The following is an 8584-nucleotide window of genomic DNA, read 5'->3' on the forward strand; positions in this document are numbered from 1 at the left end:
TAAACATGTCATATTTTCACATCAGCTGAACTTAACTGAGATATAGTTTACTCACAGTGATGTACGCAGATCCTAAGCACATCTGGATGGGTTTAGGCAACTGAGGAGGGTATGTCACCCACACCCCCATCGAGATCTAGAACATTCTGGCCCCTGGAAAGTTCCCTCCACTCCCCAACCATTTTCCTGATTTCTGTCTCCATAGAAGTTATACCTGTTCTGGAATTTGATCTAACTGGGACCAAACGGGATGTCCTCACCATCTGGCTATAGAGCTGGGACTTTGCAAATGTATGGCATGAGGTAAGAAAGTTTGTGTTTGGATATACCTAAAACTTTTTGTTGTCGTTGTCTTCACTTGAAACATAAAACCCTTTACTGATAGATGCATCGCTCTCTTCTCTGCCCAGGCATGGACACACAAGATGTTTAAAAAATAAATAGAGGGGCGCCTGGGTGGCTCAGTCGGTTGAGCGTCCGACTTCGCTCAGGTCACGATCTCACGGTCCGTGAGTTCGAGCCCCGCATCAGGCTCTGTGCTGACAGCTCAGAGCCTGGAGCCTGCTTCAGATTCTGTGTCTCCCTCTCTCTCTGGCCCTCCCCCCGTTCATGCTCTGTCTCTCTCTGTCTCAAAAATAAATAAATGTTAAAAAATAAAAAATAAATAGAGATCGGGGCATCCGGGGGGCTCAGTCGGTTAGGCGTCGGACTTCAGCTCAGGTCATGGTCTCATGGTTCATGAGTTCGAGCCCCATGTCGGGATCTGTGCTGACAGCTCGGAGCCTGGAGCCTGCTTCGGATTCTGTGTCTCCCTCTCTCTCTGCCCGTCCCCCACTCACATTCTGACTCTCTCTCTCTCTCTCTCTCTCTCTCCCCCCCAAACATTAAAAAACTTGAAAAAAATAAGTGATTATAGCCAACATATGACCCCTGTCCAGACTGTTGTCCCCCTCACACTCCACACGTGGGTCATCTCCTCCGCAGACGCTTCCCCGCGAACTCATAAAGGAGAAGAACTTTCAGGACGTACAAGTATCCTACGCAGTGTCCCTACATACGAGACCGTGATGCTGCTTCATGCCTCACAGACCAACCTAAAGTCCTTCGTGCTGTCTGGTTTCTTATTATTGATTGATTGATTGATTGAGACAAGTGGAAGAGGGACAGAGAGAGAGGGACACAGAGGATCCCAAACAGGCTCTGTACTGATAGCAGAGAGCCCCGGACAGAGCCGGATATGGGGCTCAAACCCACGAACTGTGAGATCACGACCTGAGCTGAAGCCAGACGCTTAACCGACTGAGCCGCCCGGGCTCCCAGAGTGTATTTATTGTCATGACTGTATATATTCCATTGTATGAATACACTATCAGGCTATTTACCCATTTGACTTGGGCTGTTTTTGGTTTGGGGCGATTACCAAACATTAAAAAAATGATGCTGTGACTATGTCTGGGCTCTGTGTTTGCATGTGATTCACGAGGGTACGACGTAAGAATGTAATTACCGGGCTGTAGCAGTTGTGTGCATTCAAACTCCATAATGCGAAACTCTTCCTCAAAATTGTGGCCTGGTCTATCACTTCCCAGCATGACAGCAGTTCCTGCTGCCCCACACCTCTGCCATCGTTTCTTATTAGCACATCTGAATTTCTTTTCCCAGCCTGTGGGGTCTGTAGTGCTATCTCACCGTGATTTCAAGTTCTGTTTCCCTACTCACTAATAAGGCCGAACACCTTTTCATAATTCGTTGCCCATTTGGGGTTCCCCCTCTGTGGCTCATCTAGCAAAGTGTAGCTCAGCGTTCAACCCGGTTTCCTAATGTTCTCTTAACGATTTCCAGGAGCTCTTTGTAGATCCCAGAGACAAACCACTTGGTGCACATAGAACAGACACCTTCCGCTGTGTGTCCTGCCTTTTCGCTCTCTGGATGGGCTGCCTTTTTAACAGTTCTTAATTTTAATATAATCCAATACACCATTCTTGTCCTTTATTGTTACGTGACCTGTTTCAGAAATTCTCACCACAGAAGCATTATCTTACATCATCTTCTAAAATGTTATTGTTCTGGGGTGCGCCTGGGTGGCTCAGTCGGTTAAGCGTCCGACTTTGGCTCAGGGCGTGATCTCGTGGCCCGTGGGTTCGAGCCCCATGTCTGGCTCTGTGCCGACAGCTCGGAGCCCGGAGCCTGCTTCGGGTTCTGTGTCTCCCTCTCTCTCTGCCCCTCCCCCACTCATGCTCTGTCTCTCTCAAACTAAATAAATAAACATTAAAAAAAGTTTTCAAGGTTATCGTTTTATCTTTCCTATTTACATCTACAGTCTCACCCAAATTGACTTTGAGTATGGTGTGAGGTAGGGGTCACGTTGTGTTTTCCCGTGGTGACACCCAGCTGTCCCAGCGTGATTTGTCGAGGACGTCGTTTTTTCTGCGCTGCCCTGCACTACCACCTGTAGCCTGAATCACCCCCCTGGATGCTAACAGGGTCTGTCTTGGGCTCCTGGTCTCTCTGTGCATCTTCAGCCCCCGTCTTTGTGATTGTAGCTGTTCGAGAAGTCCTGATCAGCAGTACGAGGCTGTGCTGTGAGTGAGGGGAACCCAGCACGTTTGCTCACCCCCCTTCAGCAACGCACCTAACTCAGCCCCGTCAGCTGTGCCCATCAGCTTTACCAGCCTTTGCCTGAATCCATACTCTCAGGAAGAGTCGCAGACTCTTGGGAGTATCAGCTCACAAGCCCTTCGACGTCAACGTGGGTGTGATGAGATCGGGTGCGGCCTGAGCGGGCTGCGCGCACTTGAATCTTCACTTACCACCCTGCACAAATTCCACTGCAGGTGGGCATGTGCAAGGCTCTTCGTGAAACCTTCAGGCATTGAATGCCTTCCCTCTGCTTCCTAGGGTGAGCTGCTCAGAGCTGACCTCCCCGACCCTCCAGGAGCAAAACGCCATTGGCAGACAAGTTGATGGCCTGAGTAAGAAGTGTCAGGAGTCACAACAGCTTCTGTCTGAACCTGCACTTCAAGCAACCGGACTAACTTGGGTGGACTGCACAACCACCACGAAGCCCTCCCATTTCTATGTGCTCCCTTTGCGAGGAGATGGTGTTCCTCCTGTCCAGAGGGGGTTCTGTTTCCCCATCCCATTAGCGTTTGTTCATTTTTTTTTTTTCAACGTTTATTTATTTTTGGGACAGAGAGAGACAGAGCATGAACGGGGGAGGGGCAGAGAGAGAGGGAGACACAGAATCGGAAGCAGGCTCCAGGCTCTGGGCCATCAGCCCAGAGCTTGACACGGGGCTCGAACTCACGGACTGCGAGATCGTGACCTGGCTGAAGTTGGACGCTTAACCGACTGCGCCACCCAGGCGCCCCAACGTTTGTTCATTTTTGAGAGAGAGAGAGAGAGAGAGAGAGAGAGAGAGGTGGGGGAGGGGCAGAGAGGGAGGGAGACACAGAATCCGAAGCAGGCTCCGGGCTCCGAGATGTCAGCACAGAGACCGACGCGGGGCTCGAACTCCCGAACCGTGAGATCATGACCTGAGCCAAAGTCGGACGCTCAACCGACTGAGCCACCCAGGTGCCCCAAGGACTTCAAATTATTATAAAAGAACATGAAGATTATACAGCTATACTTTCTGAATTTCTCAAACTCATTCCATTTCAAAAGCTGCAGGCTAAGTTTACACGTTAGAATATTCATGAGGCCATTCCTCCTTTGTATGCACCTATAAAAATCAAAAACGAAACCACGCTTCCCTAAAGACATAGCTATTTCTAGACTCCATTAGTGTCATCATAAAAGCCCACTGGAAATAAATTCCCACTTTAATGTTAACACTTTTCACAATACATCTTTCCTAAAAAGACAAAAAAAAAAAAAAATCGGGGAAATGTGGATTTCCCATACTGAAGTTAACGTAATAGAATCTCCTATTTTCCGACTTGAATAAGCTTCAACTCTTCCCCCCCCCCCATGGGAACTATCCACACAGCGCTGTGCTACATGTAATTAATTATTCCAGGGAGATGTCTATTTAGATTTACAATAGGATCAACACGAGAGTGCCATACAGTTTTTCTGCAGGCGCAAATGCTAAGCAAAGGCCCTGTGGACACTTTCCAACACCATGGGTACAATAGATTATGGGGAGCACAGAGGTTCAGAGGAGACCGCAGATTTCAAATTTTTTTCTGCAATGGAAAAAGAAAAACAACGTTTAGAGAAAGCAAGAACACAAATATGTATGTGTAATGCCACTGTCAACAACATAACTTTTCAGAGACCGCTTCCACCCAGGCCGGCTAGCTGAACTTTGACAAAGTGAGCAGGATGGAAAGGTGAAGGAGGTTCCTCGTTTTCTCACTAAAGGGGTGACGCAGATTAGCAGCAGGATCGCTCGGCGTCCTGTTTGCCTGAAGGTCGCCAAACACCCAGGATCTGCAAAGCCGAAGAAGCCGCCGAGGCTCCCGGCAAATCTCAAAACCTCTCCGGCCTAGAAGAGGTTCCAGGCACCTCTGGAACCGTCTGGAACACGCGGACAGCCTGGGTGGCTGCTTTCCACGCAGCTGGCCAGGCAGGTGTCCCTTGGGCTAAAAAAAAAAAAACTCTGAAACTCACAGCAGACTGAATCTCTCTGGATGTCACCTCCAGCACTGGCGGTACTGTCCCAGCTGACTTCCAGAAGCTAACCCTGTCGCTCCTGGTTCGGGGCGGAGCAAGGACATGGGGAATACAGAAGAAGAAACACGGGTAAGAGAAGAATCATGTAAAAAAAGAAACAGTGAAGGCAACACCTGATGTGCCATCAGCCCCACCAACGCGATCAGGAACGGAAAGACCCCACTGCAAGGACCAGGCCGGCCCCACCCTGCCCCCAAACCAGTGCCCCAGCAGGGATTCCGACCAGACCGGCGACAGACCGTGCGGTGGTTGGGCGGACGGCGCATGCGCGGTTCTTGCAACACGCGAGGCCCCGCAGACGACCTTGGGGCCTGTGGTTTCCGCCGCCGCAGGTAAACCTGGCTCCCGCAGAGCCTCGGGGACACCTCCTTGTCCTTGCCTTCGGAGCCTGAGCCCCAGATGGTGAAAAATAATGTTATTTTCCCCCCACCAACATTTGATTTTGAAAATGTGCAAACATCTAGCAAAGTTGGAATAAATACGCCACCTCTCGGTAATCTCTGCACCCACTGTGGGGCTCAAACTCACGAATCTGAGATCAGAAGTTGCACCCCGAGCCAGCCAGGCACCCCTGAATTTTTTTCCTTTGAAGTAAAACGTACACACAGTGACTTTCATAAATCTTAAGTGTACATTTGCTGAGTTTTAAATAGATTTTTTAAATATTTATTTATTTATTTATTTATTTATTTATTTTTTTAAAAACTTTTTTTTTCAACGTTTATTTATTTTTGGGACAGAGAGAGACAGAGCATGAACGGGGGAGGGGCAGAGAGAGAGGGAGACACAGAATCGGAAACAGGCTCCAGGCTCTGAGCCATCAGCCCAGAGCCCGACGCGGGGCTTGAACTCACGGACCGCAAGATCGTGACCTGGCTGAAGTCGGACGCTTACCCGACTGCGCCACCCAGGCGCCCCATATTTATTTATTTTTGAAAGAAAGAGAGACAGAGCATGAGCAGGGGAGGGGCAGAGAGAGGGAGACACAGAATCCGCAGCAGCTCCAGGCTCCGAGTTGTCAGCACAGAGCCCGATGCGGGGCTCGAGCTCACAGGCCGCGAGATCATGACCTGAGCCAAAGCCAGAGGCTTAACCGACTGAGCCCCCCAGGCACCCCCACATTTGCTGAGTTCTAACAAAGGCACACCTCAATGGGAATGGAGCCTCTATTAAAATAGAGAGCCTTCGCTTCACCCTGTGGCGGGCCAAAGAGCAGCCCCCAGACATGTCCGCCTCCTAATTCCTAGATATTTACCTCACATGGCAAAAGGGACCTTGCAGACGGGATTATGTTAAGGACCCCGCCATGGGGGTGACCCTGGATTCCCCCAGAGGGCCCAATGACGGGACAAGCGTCCTATAAAAGGGGGTGTTGGAGTCAGAGCTGTGACAGTGGAGGTCACAGTGAGGCAATCACAAACCCATGGGTAGCGTGGCCTCTGGAAGCTGAAAAAGGCAAGAATAGATTCTCCCTTGGAGCCTCCAGAAGGAGCCAGCCCTGCCCCCATATTGGAGGTCACTGGGTGGATGTGATGCTGGCGGACCTGTGAGCTGGATCCCGGCATCTGGAGGCTCCACCCCCCTCCCCTGTCCCGGGAAAGTGGTCCCCCTCGCTTCCTTGCATTGAAGCTGCCCAAGGACACAGCCTGGAGACAGGGAGGTGGTGTTGAACCGTCTGGATGGTCTGTGCCTGAGCCTCTATATAGGCTTTAAGATTCTGGCAGGTGGGTGCAGAGCACGCTCGTTTTTACAGGGCGCTGGACAAGCCTTGTAAGGAAGGTCCCTTGCTCATGGAGCCTGCCGTCTCCAGTCTGGAACACTCTGCCCCCTCCGTCAGTTCCTCCTGGGGCAGCGCGCACAGGCGCCCGTTGGCAAACCAACAGCTTCATTTCAGCCCCTGCGACCGCGTCGGGCTCCCCACCTCCAGAAGTGGGTCCTGTGATACCGGGTTGGTCTGAAGGCCTCGCTAGGAAACGCGTGGCACCCATTGGCCAGGGCTGGTCACGTGCCCCTTCCCTGACCCAATCAGCTGGCGAGGCATTCACAGCCACCGCAAGAGCGCCTGCGATCTTAGATGTTCATTCCCCAGCGGCGGTATTTCAGGGGCTGCGGCCGTCATCCTCAGGGTCTGTGCATGTATTTGATGTTGGCAGATAAAATGAATATGAAATTACCCAAGTTACAACCAGGATCTTCAGATACTTACCATGGTTCGCCAAATGATACAAGAAAAAGATAACATTATATTTTGGGGGAGGGGCTAAAAGTTTAGGGAGGCGTTCGAGCAGCGTCTTCAAATGTTTTCTGGAAAGGGTTTTTGCCCGCCACCCGGTCTCTGTGGCAAATACTCCACTTTGCCCCGGAAGCCAGGAATAGGGCATAGATAACATGCAAATAAATGGGCATGACTGTGTGCCGATAAAACTTTATTTACAGCAGGTGGCCGGCGGCGTCTAGCGCCCAGGCAGGGCATATCTGCTGAGGACAGTTGCTGCAGAGTATGGTGAGAGCTCAGTTGGAAATACAGTATGAGCTCACACTCTCCAAAGTTTATCATTTCTACCTGATCACCGAAGTAGCCCTGAAGCAGTTTTCCACCAAAACTAGTGTGCAGTAATTCAATGTCCACAATACCCAAAATGCAGTCACGAGACCCCCTTCTCCACACCCCCCCCCCCCCCATGTAGTCACACATAACTCTTTTCCATCCCAGGGAACGAGGTATCTCTGGAGAAAGTTGGTTTTGTGTCTGGGGGCAGGGAAGGTGGGCCTGGACTATGTCGTTGCTAGAAGGGAAGGAGGTTCCTCCAAATTCTAAGGGGTGTCGAGGGCCCACAGGGGCCCACGTAGAGGTATCCTTCATAAATAATGATTCCAATCAATTAAAATACCTGAATCTGAATGCCGTGAATCCATAATTATCTTCAAAAGGCAAGAGTAAGGATTTTCATTCCTTATCGCCTCACTAGGACTGTATACAGGGCTGATTTATTTGGATGAATCACCATTCAGCATCCTCACAAAAAGCCTGGGAACCTGGTATCCCCTTACCACCTGAGACAGATTCAGGGTGATCCCAATTATATAGAAAGATTCTCCTCTTTGTAAAACACAAAGCAAAACAAAAGGCAAGGAAAAAAAAAGAGGCCAATAAAGAAATGCACTAAAGTGTTATCACTGGTATTATTTTTGGATAGTAATGTTCTTTTCTGTGTTTTTCTGGCATTTCCAAGGTCCCTCCTTTATTTTTATTTTATTTTATTCATTTTTAAAGATTTTACTTAAAAAAAATTTTTTTTTCAACGTTTATTTATTTTTGGGACAGAGAGACACAGAGCATGAACGGGGGAGGGGCAGAGAGAGAGGGAGACACAGAATCCAAAACAGGCTCCAGGCTCTGAGCTGTCAGCACAGAGCCCGACGTGGGGCTCGAACCCATGAACCGTGAGATCATGACCTGAGACGAAGTCGGACGCTTAACCGGCTGAGGCGCCCCCATACATGACTTTTAGAATGAAAAACAAATTTCCAGGATTGGGATGCTTTTGCCCATAGTTATAACATTGCATGATTTGGCCTTGGGTAAATTTTTCATCCTAAAAGAGCAGAGGCAGTGAGCTCAAAAAGTGGCATTTTTTTGAAATCCAGTGGGCAAGGCTGCCGATAGGAGCACATTCTGCGGTGGGTTGGAAGGTGTGGAGCTACAGGATGCCAGTGGCCTGGCCTCCCCAGAGGGAGAGGTGGTCCCCAGGGCAAGGGGATTGGCTGTCAATGCAGGGAAGCCCCTGAAGGGCTTGAGGCAAAGGGTCCAAGACACCAGGTTAAGTCTGGAAGAGACTGGGTTCTAAAGAGTAAAGAAGGGTAAGTCGTTGAAGCAGGGGACGGTGCAAATGAACGCGTGGGT

This window comes from Puma concolor, chromosome A2 (genome assembly GCF_028749965.1).
Source record: "Puma concolor isolate L17-30 chromosome A2, mPumCon1.1.hap2, whole genome shotgun sequence".
NCBI lineage: Eukaryota > Metazoa > Chordata > Mammalia > Carnivora > Felidae > Puma > Puma concolor.